Raw genomic sequence first — 15587 nt, 5'->3', positions numbered from 1 at the left:
ACTGCTCCTAGTGCAGCTCCCTGTGTCGGACAAGTCCAACTGTAAATCCCTCAGAGGGAGATTTCTCGCTTTATTTTCATGCTCTTAGGACCACTCATGGCAATGCCGCTCTCGCTTTTTTTGGAACGTTCTTTCTTGTCTTTCTCACAGTCAGGGATATTTTTCTCTTTCCCCGAGGTAGAGGCACGAGCGCTCCTGGACTCTGTCCTTTTTGGAACGTGATCTTCCTCCTCTTCCTCTCCCTCCGTGCTCGTCTTGTTTTTGTAATAATAATCATAGTCCGTCATTTTTAGTATTATCCCTGGATCCACTGCGGCTCCGTACATGACCCAGGTACATGACCTCTCCGACCGACCGAGAAAAATCCCCAGCCAACCGGGTTTCCTTAAGTTCCCCCAAGAGGGGGGTGGCTATGCCTCTGGCCTCCGGAATTAATCATTGGGGGCACTGGGCTCCAGCCCCTTACACACCCGTGCCCGTGGGCGAGGCAAGCCTCCTCCCACGGGCTTTCAGTACGTACCCAAACCTCTTACACAATACTTCCCTACGCGCAAAGGCCATATGCAACCTTACAATTTATTCTTGTTCCCTCACTTCGTTTTTCATTCAGTTATCTCCTTCCGCCTTCCTTGCTTCAACCACTTTTCTGCTTCCTTCCTTTTTGCCACTATGATTCTCTTTGACTTCAGTAAAGCCTTTGATACTGTTCCACATCTTCGTTTACTTATAAAGTTAAAAGAATTAGGATTCTCTGACGAGGTCCTTGTGTGGATATTCTCCTATCTCACTGGCCGTTCTCAAGCTGTAATTGATGATGAAGGTAATCTTTCAGACTGGCTGTCCACATCGTCCGGCGTCCCTCAAAGTTCTGTACTTGGTCCTCTTCTGTTTGCACTGTATATTAATGATATAGGTGGATTTCTGTCGTTTGTGTATCATATGCTCTTTGCTGATGATATACAAATATATCTCCAATGTTCTCGTGCTGACATTCTCCATGGTCTTGAAATGATTTCCAGAGATGCGAACGCTATTTTTGACTATGCACATTTGAATGGTCTTAGACTTAATCCTGCGAAATTTAAGGTATTGATTTTTGGTAGTCATTCCTATGTTAATGATATCGACTTCCATAGTTTACTACCTATTATTGTAAACCAATTATCTATACCTTTTGTTAATGAAGCCAGGAATTTGGGTGTAATTTTTACGTCTAACTTGTTTTGGAGGAAACACATTTTATACATTTCTCAAAAAGTTCATTTTTCTTTACATAAACTCAAGTTTAATAAAAATTCACTTTCTACGAGGTTAAGGATAAGGCTGGTATTAGCTCTAATTATGTCACACATCGATTACTGCTGTTTAGTTTATCACGGTTTAAGTGGTAAGTTAAATACTTTATTACAGAGACTCGTCAATTGTTGCATCCGCTTTATCTTTAATCTCAAGAGAAATGAACATATTACTCCGTATAGACGCTAACTAAGATGGCTTTCAGTTGAAAATAGAAGACTATATTTTCTTGGTTGTCAAATGTTTCGCATACTTCACATGTGCTCTCCTTCTTACTTGCGGGAAAATTTTACGTAGCCTGATCCGCTGTTGAGGAAATCTGACCGTTTTCCTCATATGCGTCTCATACATTTCATATTCCTCCTCATAGAACAACCACCTACAGAAACTCTTTTCATCTTTCTTCTATCTATTTCTGGCACTCACTTCCTGTCTCAATATCACCTCTACTTCCTCATTTCCTACCTTTAAGAATCTTTTCAAAGCATTTTTGCTTGCTCGGGAAACAGAGTAACATTCCTGCTTATGTCTTCTGTTTTCTCCTGTACTTCTTGTTTATTGCTGTTGTTTCTTTACTACATATTAAGTTGCGTCAGTTGTTAGTTACATTGTATATACTACTAATTAAGTTGCATTAGTTCTTAGTTGTACTATTGTTTTGACTATACTTGCTGGTTTATTGGACACTTTGATATCCAGTTCTTCGCTACTTCATTTGCCTGTTTCATATGCGAGAAAGAGCACGCATATATTTTTTTTTGTACTGCAGCACTGTATTTCAATTTTGCCTTTTAGCCTTGCTTGGGCATAATAAATCATCATATCATATCATATCATCTCTCTCTCTCTCCCTCTCCCTCTCCCTCTCCCTCTCTCTCTCTCTCTCTCTCTTACTCTCGTTTCTAGTGATTTATCTTTGTTTATTGTGCCCTTTTTTGTTGTGCCCCTTTTTGGGTGCACCAGGATTCAATCGTTCCAAGGAGGAGGCGGGATGGGTGACTGATAGGACACTCCTCGATAAACGGCACTTCGAATAAAGAATACTTTAATTGAATCTGCTTTACAGTTATTGCGTACAAAAATGCCCATTACTGATCTGCTCCCCGACTCCAATTGCCCTCGCGTCTCCTCTGGTCGCTTCCTTTTGAGTCCTCGTCCTGTCCTTCGATATCGCTGAGTTGCTCGATCGTATGTAGGCCGATCGCGCAACTTATCTCTTGCTGATTCGGCTTTACGTAATTCTTTCGGGCCTTCGCGGTCGCGTTCCCTATTGTTATTCTCGGTCTTTCTTAATACTATTCTTATTTTATTATTACATTAATTGGGGCCGCAACATCCCTCCCCCTTTGAGAAAAGGAAACTACGGTCTGTAGTTTTCGCTACAATTTTTTGCTGCTTATCCTATTTCTATTTTTATTAGGGTGGTTTATTTTCTTTGTTTGTTTCGGAGGTTACATTCCTCTTATGTTCTAGTATAGTATCGCTGAGTCGCCCTGTACGTGCGGTCGGGCGCTTGCTCGTTTCTTATGTCTTTTTATTACATAGATGATTATTCCTACTATGCTTAATATAATTATTAACGTAAGTGTCGATCCTACGGGATATATGACATAGGGATTTTTTATTAGGGCGTCTTGGGGTTTTTCCAATTCTTTATTTATGTCGCTTATTTCTAGACTTAATTCCATTAATTTGTTCGGATTCCTAATTACAGGTTCTAATCTAATTTTTTTTTCGCTTGTTCGTTAATATTTTTATTTTTGTTTGTTAGTGTTAAGTTGAAATCGGCTAAGTGCATTTCTATTTGTCTCATAGTCGTTTGTTTTTTTGTTTTTATAATAATGTCGGATGTGGTTAGTTTACAATTTTCGATTATACTTAGTTTCCCTGTTCTTTCTATTTCTATTTTTTGTTCTGCCTGTTCATTATATTGAATCGTCAGCTGTTGTTTTTTCGGCGTTGAGAATAGCCACGTTTGTGGTTCGCTTAATGTTCATAAGGTTACGTTTGACATTATTTGACGTTTCTCGCAGGTGTATACATATCCTGGCGTTTTTACGTAAACTTGTACTTTGCAGGGTGCGTCGGCTTTTATAAAATATACCGGGTAGTGTCGGTTACGTACATATTTTACTCCGTTTCGTTTACAGTCGTTTAAATCGCGTTCTTCTAGCGTTATGTAATTATGATTCTCTTTATCTATTGCTAATATGTTGTGAGTAATTCTTAAGAATGTGAAAATATTTGCGTGGTTGTGGACAGGTAATGGTGTCGCTCTTATTATTTCATACACGGGGTATGCTACCACGGGAAATTTGATTATCGTATAAATGTTCGGTTTATCATAATACGCGTTAATTTCTACATAGCTTTGTATCTCGTTCCAATTTTCTAATCTAGTTTTAAAAGGAAAGTGGGATCCATGCGTCAATTGTGACGTTGCCTCTTTTAGTTCGGTTATTATTTTTTCTATTGGTAATAGGCGGGTGAGTATGACTCCTTCTCGCGAATATGTGAGGTAGTCTATCGTGTCTTTCATGTCTTCTATTAGATCCTCTGTAATTGTGGTTAGTATTAATAACTGTTCATCTATTTTTTCTCTTCTAGCGTACAGTGCTGTCTCCAGCTGTATCCGTCTCGTGACGTTCGTCATCAGTTGTTCGTTATGTTCGTTATGGTATAACGATTTTTCTAAGGCATCCATGTGGCCTATTGTGGCATTTATCACCTTTAATTGACTTTTTGCGGTGTGCCGCAGTGTCTGTTGCTGATTTTGTATCAGTTCAAGCTGCTCCTGTATGTGTTTTGCGTCGTCAGCATCCATAGTGCCGAACAGCGTTTTGCTGATCGTGCCGATCGCGTCTATTAACCCTCGTTTATTATTATTTGTTTTATATATAGTCTGTAATCGCATTAATAGTTGCGTTAATTTTTTGTTATTTTTCTCTATCGTATGGAGAATGTTTTTGCACGTCTGCTGCGTGTCCTTTGCGATTATCGTTTCGCATACTTCTTCGGCTTCGAATTTTTACCTTGGCTTGATAATGCCTTTTTCTCGCGTTTTTTTTCTCTCCTCGCGCGTTTAGTTGCTCTTGAGGCTTAGATCTGAGCACACATTTGTTTGCGCTAATTGTAAAATGAGGTGTAGGCTGTGCAACCGTTTTTTTGTTCCGTCGACGTGCGACGCATGTTGGCGCACGTACTGGCTACGCGCTGCTCGTGCGGGTGCCGTGAGTGGGGGTGCCGCGCTTAGTGCGCAAGTGGCGGCGAATTTGGTTTCGGGGTCGACGTCGCCTCCTCCTTCCTACGCGGAAGTGTAACTAACACCCCCGGGTACATGGATGCATCTCCTCTACCCCCTGGAGATCACGTTGGATGTGGCCACCGGACGCCGTGTGGTGCGACGTGTTTGATGTTCGGTAAGTACTTATTATCTTATTTTCCTTAGTTTTTTCTATCGCCTACTGTCTATCGCCTATTTTCTATTGCTTGTTCTTGTTCTTTTGCGCTGTTTTTACTGTTCTATAAAGGGCTTTAATCGGTTTACGTGTACTCGCGTGGTTTTCCGTCCCTTTTTAATCGTATAATTTACGTTTGAGTGTTTTTCAATCACTTTGTACGGTCCTATCCACGGGGATTCTAATTTTTTTTATCTCCCTTTACGCACCGTTTCGTCGTGCAAGAGAACTTTGTCTCCCACTCGGAAATTGATTTCTTTTGTCTTCTTATCATACGTCTCCTTGGCCTTAGATTTTTCGTTTCGCAAATGTTTCTTTGCAACTTGTTGTGTCGCTCTTAATTTTTCTTTTAGCTCTTGCGCGTAATCGTCATACGTATACGTTGGTTTTGGTGGTTGCGACAGTGCCGTCGGTAGTGTCGCTCGGTGCCAGTATACTAATTCAAAGGGTGTGAACCCGGTCGCTGTGTGTGGCGTCGTGTTATACGCGAACATTGCGTATGGCGTCCATTTGTCCCAGTCTGTCTGGTCCGCGTTAATATAATGTCGCAAGTATTCGACTAATGTTCTATGAAAGCGTTCCAATGCTCCATTACTCTCGGGATGGTAGGCCGTTGTTTGAATTTTTTTTATCTTCAGTAATTTACACGTGCTTTTAAATATCTCGCTAAGGAAATTTGTTCCTCTACTAGGTGCGCAACTAAGTTTCCGGGTTTTTTTTATCAATAAAAAATGAAAAATTTCAAGAGAAATACAAAAAATGGCTTATTCAAAGTATCGTCCCTCGCTAACTATACATTTTTGCCATTTCTCTGGCAATACATGAATACCGCGACGATAAAACGACGCGTCTTTGGACCGAAACCATTTATCCAACCAATTTTGCACTTCTTCGAAATTGGTCAAGTGTAGCCCAGCCAATCTGTGCGCCATCGACCGGAACAAGTGATAATCGGAAGGCGCCAGATCTGGCGAATACGGCGGGTGCGGTAGCAGATCCCATTTCAGCGTTTTGATGGTGTCCTGGACGATGGAACTGCGATGGCACGGAGCGTTGTCGTGCTGCAATATCACTCGTTCGTGTCTCGTGTACCATTCTGGCCGTTTTTCGATCAATGCATGGTTTAAATTGGTCAGTTGTTGTCGATAGCGATGCGCATCGACAGAGTCGCGCGGTTTCAGCAGCTCATAGTACACGATTCCTTTCTGGTCCCACCAAACGCAGAGCATTGTCTTCTTTCCAAAACGATTTGGTCGTGCCGTCGATGTTGATTTTTCACCAGGTGAAAGCCACGATTTTTTGGGTTTGAGATTCTCTAAATATATCCATTTCTCATCGCCAGTAACAATTCAATGAAGAAAACTCTTTCAATCATGCAGCAAAAGCAAAATTTCGGAAGTGGCTCTTCGATTTTCCATCTGTCTCTCAGTCAACTCATGCGGCACCCATTTTCCTTCTTTTTTAATTTTTCCCATGGCATGTAAACGTTTGGAAATACCTTGGTGAGTCATGTTTAATGCCTCCGCAAGTTGATTTTGTGTTTGCGTATCATCTTCATCCAATAACGCTTGCAGATCGGCGTCTTCAATTGTTTTTGGTCTTCCGGAGCGCTCCTTGTCCTCAGTGTCGAAATCGCCACTTCTGAAGCGTTTAAACCAATCTTCACAGGTAGTTTTCGATAGTGCATGTTCGCCGTAGGCCTCCTCAAGCAAACGACGTGCTTCAGCTGCATTTTTTTTCAAGTTAAAACAGAAATGCCGCAAATGCTGTTTATTTGGCACAAAATTCGACATCTCCATTGTTAGAAAAAATATTTTTGCGTTGCGATATGTATTGGTATAACGACTGGTTATTGTTAACAGATATCCAAGCTATAACTTCAGACAACTTCAAACATTTGAATCGAGTACATGTGTTATTGGTGCCATCTATGTGTGAAACCCGGAAACTTAGTTGCGCACCTAGTATCCGTCAGTATTTTGTCGGGGATACCGTATTCAAAGATAATTTTTGTGACAAATTCTTTCGCGATTGTATTCGCTTCTTGATTAGGTACGTGTATCGCCTTACTGAATTTTGATAAGTTATCCTGAAACGTGAGGATATATTTATTTCCGTTTTTAGTCACCGTCAGTGGTCCTACTATATCTAGAGCACATTTTTCGAACGGTTTGTCCGCGGTGTCTGTTATCACTAAGGGTGCTTTATTTTTTCGTGATAACCTGTTCTTCTGACATAGTTCGCATTTATTAATGTAATCTTCGACGTCTCGAGTTAATCTTCTCCAATTATGCGTCAACCTTATTCGGTTTATGGTGCGTTCCACACCCTGATGTCCTCCTACAGGTGCATCATGGTATTTGTATAATATACGTTGCTTCTCTTCTTCTGTATATTTTCTTTTGCTCTCCTCTTCGTTATTCTCTTCCTTCTCTATCTTGTTGATGTGTGTCGGCACATGTCGACTCAGCGCATCCGCGTTTCTATTCTCTTGACCGGCCTTGTGTACGATAGTGTAGTCGTATTCTTCTAATTTCAATCTCCATTGGATTAATCGTGATCCGGGGTCCTTTACGTTAAATAGCCAAACCAATGATTTATGGTCTGTCACTATGGTAAATTTTGTTCTATAAACGTATGGTCGGAAGTGTTTCACCGCCCATACTATCGCTAGTAATTTTTTCTCGGTAGCATTATAATTTTGCTTGGCTTTAGATAGTACTCTGCTCGCATACGCCACGGGTTGATCTTGACCTATCTTTCCCTGTGACAGTATGGCTCCTATTGCGTAATCTGACGCGTCGGTCGTTACTACAAATTCTTGGGAGAAATCCGGGCTATTTCAGTACCGGTGCGTGCTGTGGTTAGTTTTTCTTTAAGTATTGCAAATGCGTTTTGTTGTTTTGCGTTCCACTCGAATTTGATATCTTTTCTGGTCATTTTTGTGAGTGGCTTGGCGATTGCTAAAAAATCTTTAATAAATCTTTGATAATATCCGGTTAGTCCTACGAAAGCCTGGATGTCCTTTACTTTTGTTGGTCTCGGGAAGCTTTTTACTGCTTCTAATTTTGAAGGGTCTGGCGAGATTCCGTTTTCTGTTATTACATGTCCGAGATACGTCACTTCTTTCGAAGGAATTCGCACTTATCGGGCTGTAATTTCAAATTATAGTTTCTCAGTCTTTTTAGCACTTCAATTAATCTCTTATTGTGCTCTTGTAAACTTGCTCCGTATACTATTATATCGTCTAGATAAACTAAGCATTGTAATCCTACTAGTCCTGCTAAAACGGCTATTATTGCTCGTTGAAATGTCGCTGGGGCATTTTTCAGTCCAAAATGCATTCGATTATACTCGTAATGTCCGTATTGTGTCGATAACGCTGTTTTTTCTTTATCTTCTTCTTCCATCGGGATTTGATGATATCCCGAGGCGAGGTCTAGCGTGGTAAAGTATTTTGCTTTTCCCAGTTGGTCTAGGATATCGGTTATGTTTGGCAATGGGAAGGAATCTCCCTCCGTTAGGTCGTTTACAAACCGAAAATCTATTACCACTCTCAGTTTTAATTTTCCTGATGCGTCTCTTTTCTTCGGTACTACTAGCAACGGCGCATTCCACGGGCTCGTGCTAGGTCTAATAAATCCGTTTTTTAACATCTCTTTCACTTGTCTATTCACTTCTTCTTTGTGCTTTTCTGGCAAACGGTACGGTCGGACGTTGACCGGTACGCTGCCCGCCTTCGTGGTAATCTTATGCGCGACGATATCAGTGCATGTCAGTGGTTCTCCTTCCACGTGCAATACATCGCTGTAATCTCTGCAAATTTTTATAATGGTTTTCTTTTCTTCTTTGTTTAAGTGTTGCGTGCGTAGCAATTTTTCGACTTTTTCGCTACGCATCATTGTTTCTTCTGTTTTGTTTACTTGGTTTACTTCTATCTCTTTTGCTTCTTCTTGCTCTAACTCTTATAATGTTACTTGCGGCATTAGCATTTCGACTGTCTTCTCCGTCGTATTTAGTATGCTTGCCGGACATAGAAAGTTTTCTGGCATCACTAGGCAATTTCCTATGAACACTCCTGGCATTGTCTCTTCTGCCTGTATTATTCCTAGTGAATTTTTATCGGTCGCGACTTGTACTATTGTCTCGCTTCGCGGTTTCAAAACCATTTTCTTATACGGGTATAATTTTAATGTGCTATTCCCTATGCTTATTGAGCTCGACTCGTAACTATATGACGCTCGATGTTTCTTTATAAAATCTACGCCTAGTATTCCGTCTTATTTAATCGAAAAATCATCCTTGACGACATATATCGTGTGATTGATGTTTCTATCTTTCAAGTCAATAGTTGCTGTAAATTTTCCAATCGTATGGGCTTTATGACCTGTTACTCCTGTAAGGGCCATTTTATCCTTTTCTATCATTGTTTTGCCTTTCAAATGTTTTACTTTTATTATTGATACAACCGCTCCGGTATCGAACAGTAAATTTATTTTTTCGCGCTTTGTTTCTCGCATGGGCAGAGTGATTAAGTCCAGCCCTGCATGCTTTCGCAACTTGTTCGTCATGTGTGACACTTGATACTCTAACGCCGGTCGGCGCTGCTTTGTGTCCTCTTTGTCTTCCTCATCGCTATTCGCGGCTGAATTACTGTCCTTTTTTTTCGGGCTATTCGTTTTTGGATAAAAATTTTTATTTTGTTTTCGCGGATTATTAGGTTTGTTGTGATTCTTTCTTTCTTTATTTGGTCGACCATTTAACAGCCAACATTCTTTGCGCATGTGTCTTGCTTTCTTGCAATAATTGCAGACTTTATCTATCGCGTTTACGCGGGGTGTCCTATCGGGTTTCGGTAAAGAGAAACGGTTTGCATATCTATTGGTACGACATTCCCTTCCGAAGTGCCCGTATTTTCCGCATTTTTGGCATTGTAGTATCAATCGGTTATTGCGCGGTTGCGACGAATACGCATAATTATTTTTGGGACGCGGCAGAATTTCACTCGGCCCGTTTACTTTTTCTTCGGCGCTCGCTCCGGCAATCGCTTCTTGCAATGTTGCGAAATGCTGAGCTCGAACAAGTAACTTGATCTCGTCTCTCAATCTTAATTGGAAATTCTGTAATGCTTGTTGTTGAATCGTTTCTAATATAGTTCGCTTGCTTTCTATGGTGTGATTTCTTCCCTCTATCATGGAGTCGTATAGCTCCATCGCTAGCTTATCGGCTCTTAATCCGAATGCTCTTGCATTTTTTCCGGGTTTTTGCTTGAGTGTATTAAACTCTAGTTGTAAGTGTGTTGTGCTTTTGCGGCTCAAATAGCAAACTTCTAATTCCTTCTTTAGTTGTGCGAAATCTCTTAAGGTAAACGTCCCAATAGCCGGACATCTAACGATGCTAGTTCGATTTTGTTTAATTTTCATAAGTGCTCACAAGTTTTAACAGTTTAATTATGTATCCAAATGAAAGATGGGATATAAAAGCTTACTATTAACGCATAAAAGAAATGAAAAGTATTTAAATTATTGTAATAATAATAAAAATTGTAAAGCGTACAAATGTACCAGTATCCGGACGCGAGGAAATGCTTGTCCCGATTACTAAACTTCTTCGACCCAATATCCGGACACGATAATCAACCAAATAAAATAAAATAATTTTTAACGATTTTGCAGTAGTTAATAACTATAATTTATTTGTAAATTTTTCCATAAATTATATATTTAAGAATATAACTTTTTTATATAATAATTTTACAAAGTAAGATAGATATTATAAAGATAATGGATAAGTATAATGATTTTGTAAAGATAGTTTATTTTTTTCCTTTTCTGACTTTCTTTAATTTTTTTTCTTCTAATAATTTTTTCTTCTCTGCTTGTTTCTTTTTCTTTTCTTCTATAATTAATTTTTTCGCAGATTGTTCTTCAGCCTTTTTTTGCAGCGCAGCTTTTCTTTTCTCTTGATTTTTTACTCTTTCTAATTCTTTTCTTGCCTTTTCTTTTTTTTTTCTTGAAATGATAAGCCTGCCACTCATCTGATGTAGCCACAGTAGGTATTTTTTCAGTTTTCTTTTTCTTTATATTTTTAGATATTTTTTCTGGCCACAATAAAGCTTTTTGAAATGGTGAAGGAACCGTTTCTCTCAAATCATTATTCTCTAGATCATGATCTGTATATTAGGAGTTAATCAAAAGGAATAAATCAAAAGTTAAAAGGATACTCTTAATGATATTATCGTATAAAGTAACTTGCCTTCATTCAATTCGGAGTTATTACTCTGTAAATTACTGTTTATTTCGGAGTTGCCATTCTGTAAATTACTGTTTATTTCAGAGTTACCATTCTGTAAATTGCTATTTATTTCAGAGTTCCCATTCTGCCATTCATGCCATTTTTTATGTCCTTCAAAGCAGCATTTATATTTTCTTGGGTATATTTCTTTTTTGTTACTTTTGTTTTTTTTTGTCAATGCAGATACATTGCAAGGTTATGTTACAGCATCTTGTCTAAATTAATATATATCTTTTTAAACTATTGAAATATATATTTATAGATGTTAAACTAATATTGATAATACTATTAAATAACATTATTTATAAAAATACTTACATAATTAATCTTAATAGCACTTATTTATTCCGATTCAGTTAGTGGTACTTTCCAACTGCGTGTCATCGAAGCGAGTTGTACCGGTAACTAGCACACGATCAGTTACTAGGCAGTCACGTAAATTACTGTACCAGTAACTAAATTCACAAAATTTGCCCAAAAATATTGTTTATATCAATTAGAAGCATATCAGCATATGTTTATAATTATTCTACATCTTTTTTGATTTGAATAAAACTTTGTTTATACAATAAAAACGCGAAAAAAAATAAAAATCATCTTAACAAGTAAGACGTGTTTTCTTAAGAAAATGTTAAGAACACTGTCAAAATATGTCCTTCGCCTAAATGCGTAACAAATTTATCTCTTACTGGACGTTAATTTTTATAATATTTAAAATGTCTTATTATATAAATATCCTTAAATACTTATAGATTTCGATAAAAATTTGAAATTATAATTAAAAAATCATTTGAGATTAATAATGACAAATTTTCATGTAAATGTCCGGATACAGGGTCATGTCCGGCAATCGGGACGTTTACCTTATCTCTCGCGTTTGAAAGTCTATCATCGCTCTTCCTTTTAGCTTTGTGCATAGCACTGCTTCTAATAACGTTCCTTCTTCCATAGGATTTATGTTTTTTATTGCATATGACGCGGCGCTTAAGAATTCTTGTAATTTACTCGAGGCTCCGTCAAACTCGGGTATCATGTCTCGTGCTTCTTTTAAACGTAGATATCCGATTGCGCGTTCCGCTTGGTTTCGAATATCGTATGACGTTCTTCCGTACGTTACTTCGAACGGGAGGTTACTTGGCTCGCGTCTTGCGTGAAATTCGCGGCGCTCAGGATTTGCCGTTTCCAGTTGATTTACGCGATCTTGTAAGTTGCAGATTCCGTTTAATATCTCGTCGAGAATGGAATTTCTATCGTCCCGCGGCGGTTCGGCCCGTGCGGGTATCCGGTTACGGTGATTTGCCGGGGTGCCTTTTTGTGATAGCACTCGATTAAGACGGTTTATTTCTTCGTCTATTTCCTCTGGGGTTATCGGCGCGTTGTCATTTACGTTATTTGCGTCGTGGTTGCTATTTGTTGTTTCCGCCATCTCGATTACGTTCACGTGTCTCGGGGCAGAATAATACTCTTGCGGGTCAAATACGCTGCTGTCATACGAGGTCAATGAGAACTCTCGTCTGTGTGTTTGCCTACTGGTCGTACTGTCCGCGTCTTTGGATTGTGCGTGCGCGTGTGAGGGGTGGAGTCTATTTTCATCGGGGCAGTTATTTTGTCCTATTACTCTCGCGTCTAAAATTATAACAAAATCGTCGAATTGGGATTCGCGTTCGATTACGCTGTTCGGGTGTAATTCCGGTTCTGATTCGCTTTCGCTTGAGTAGTACGCGTCTAAATTTCTACGCACGGTTTCGCGATTGTCGCTTACGACTTCTTTGGTCGTTTGCACGGGGCTTAACGGTCTATTTCTACGCGCTCGTCGTGACGTCTCGCTATGGAGCCACGATTGGTTTAGTTCCGCAGGTGGATTTTTGTTTTCCGACATCTACGGTGATTGCGCTTTACATAATTTTCTTAGTCGACTTACATTACGGTCGCTAGTCGCATGTTGCTGATTGGTGCTTGTGCCGCCTTATCTGTCGGTGAGCCTCCGTTGAGGTAGGTCGGTGCCTTCTCGGGTTACGCTGTTTGCTTGTTTTTCGTCGGCCGCTACCGTGTTGTCCGTTGCTTTTGAATCTGGCTGCCGTGTCTCCGTTGAGGATGTTGCACTGCCTCACTGATTCACTTATTTTTCTCTTTCAGCTGCCGTTCCTGTCTTTCTGCTACTGGATCCCTCACGCTGCCACTATTTTGTTGTGCCCCTTTTTGGGTGCACCAGGATTCGATCGTTCCAAGGAGGAGGCGGGATGGGTGACTGATAGGACACTCCTCGATAAACGGCACTTCAAATAAAGAATACTTTAATTGAATCTGCTTTACAGTTATTGCGTACAAAAATGCCCATTACTGATCTGCTCCCTGACTCCGATTGCCCTGTCGTCTCCTCTGGTCGCTTCCTTTTGAGTCCTCGTCCTGTCCTTCGATATCGCTGAGTTGCTCGATCGTATGTAGGCCGATCGCGCAACTTATCTCTTGCTGATTCGGCTTTGCGTAATTCTTTCGGGCTTTTGCGGTCGCGTTCCCTATTGTTATTCTCGGTCTTTCTTAATACTATTCTTATTTTATTATTACAATAATTGAGGCTGCAACAATTTTTACTCTTAATCTGCCCCCTTCCTTTCTTCTTGCGTCTAGTATTCTCCACTTATCTTCCTCACTCCCCATCTTCACCAATATTGTCACCCATTCCCCTCTCTGACCTACCACATTTACCCCTTTTACCTCCACTTTTACCTTTAACCCTTCTGAGAACATTTCCTTAACCTTCTCCCAATTTAATCCCTCTCTTATCCATCTTTCTTTCTCGATTCTTAGAATTACATTCTTTTTCCTTATCTCGTCGTCGTTCTTTTCATAATTTTCTGCCCACCACTTTCTCTTACCAGCCTCACCCCTACCCTCCTCGCAGTCGTCCCTCTTCTTTTTCCCCGCGCTTTGCTCCAACTTATGCACCTTTCTTTTCAGGGTTTTCCACCTCCTCCCGCAGATCTTTCACCTCCTCTTCTTTTTTTCCTCCTACCCTCCTTGCCCTCTTTCATTATCTCCAACACCTGCTCCTTCACTATTTTCTCCAACACCTCCTTCTCTATCGCTTCTACATTCCATCATTTTTTTTCGGTACTTCTTCTTCTCTCTTTCTTTGTACTCCAATTCTTCACCGTCTAGTCGCTTTCCTTATCTCTTTCCCTTGTCCCTCCTTCGTCCTCCTCCCTGCTAATCCGCCTTTTCACCTCCTGCAAACAAGCTTTTCTCAAAATCTACCTCCTGCCTTCCCCTCTTTCTCTCTTTCCTTTCTACTAACCCCCTTGTGCGCGCTTGCCTGTATGCATTTCCTACTTTATTCTCCTTCCACCTTTACTTACTTATTTCCCTCCCCTTTTCTTCAATCGCTCCTTCTCTCCTTTCCTTCTACTTTTTTACTTTTCTCGCTTGTACATCTTAGTTGATTGTAAGATACCAAATTATTTTCGCTTGTCTTGTAATTTTGTTGTACAAATACTGGTAAGGTTTTGTGGCAGTTTTCCTTACCTTTGCAACGAATGTTGGTATTCCTTCAATATTTTTGCTATTTAAATTTTCTTTTATTCAAATAAATAAAAATACACAATATCTCTTTCCTTTCCGAACAAAGATTCGTTAAATTTGTTCCTTCCTCATCTAAATCACAAGACCAGGCTCGTGCGCGAGCTTGTATCGAACAAATCTTTTCTTTTTTTTCTTTATTCATTTCATTAAAACGATCACAGGCAAAATTCAACCTCATAATCAGATAAAATTTCATGATTGAAAGGGTAAAAAAATGTCGATGATCAGTGCAACCGATTTTTGGTATGTCCACTGTCTCTAGCATATCAACGATGTAAAAAAATATATAGCTGCTAAAGGCTGATAATGTATTAGTAACTGTATTCTCTAACAGCTAAATAATAAAAAACGGCCAAACTTCGAGCAAATAAAGGATTTTGAAAATAAATTTAATAACTTCAATAAAAATATACAATAATGTTAACCAGGGTTGAGTAAGTATTATACTCGATGTATTATACGTGGTTTCTTCCATGTATTATACATAGTATAATACATCATAGGGTTGGGTAAGTATTATACTCAATCAAGAGAAGAGACACGGTAGTGTCTCGCGCCAAGTACACGTGGAGCGAAACCGACCGTGACTCATTTACGCGACGCGACGAGTTGCGAGTAGTCGAGATGTTGAGATCTCGATAACGAGTGAACGGATCAAGTTCTAAGTAGGCTTGATCGATAGCTTGGGGTCCAATTAGGGGGGGGGGGGGTTTCTTTCATAATTTTCCGCTACGTGCCCTAGGGGGGGGGATTTTGGGACGCAAAGTCCAAAAGGGAAAATTTTTTTTTAAGATACGTCGTCTACGGTCGACCGCTTTTCTTTATAACATACATGTAACAAACAGAGAACGTCACTTTCACTTTTTCGACACTGGCGGCTAGCGGCGTTAGTATCGCAGTGCAGTGCAGTGCAGACAGTGCGTTCGTTTAGACCGCTATCCTGTCAGTCAGTTCATCATC

This window comes from Temnothorax americanus, unplaced genomic scaffold (genome assembly GCF_048541705.1).
Source record: "Temnothorax americanus isolate GAGA-0224 unplaced genomic scaffold, ASM4854170v1 Scaffold44, whole genome shotgun sequence".
Taxonomy (NCBI): Eukaryota; Metazoa; Arthropoda; class Insecta; order Hymenoptera; family Formicidae; genus Temnothorax; species Temnothorax americanus.
The sequence above is the reverse complement of the archived record's forward strand: the minus strand, read 5'-3'. Positions refer to the sequence as shown.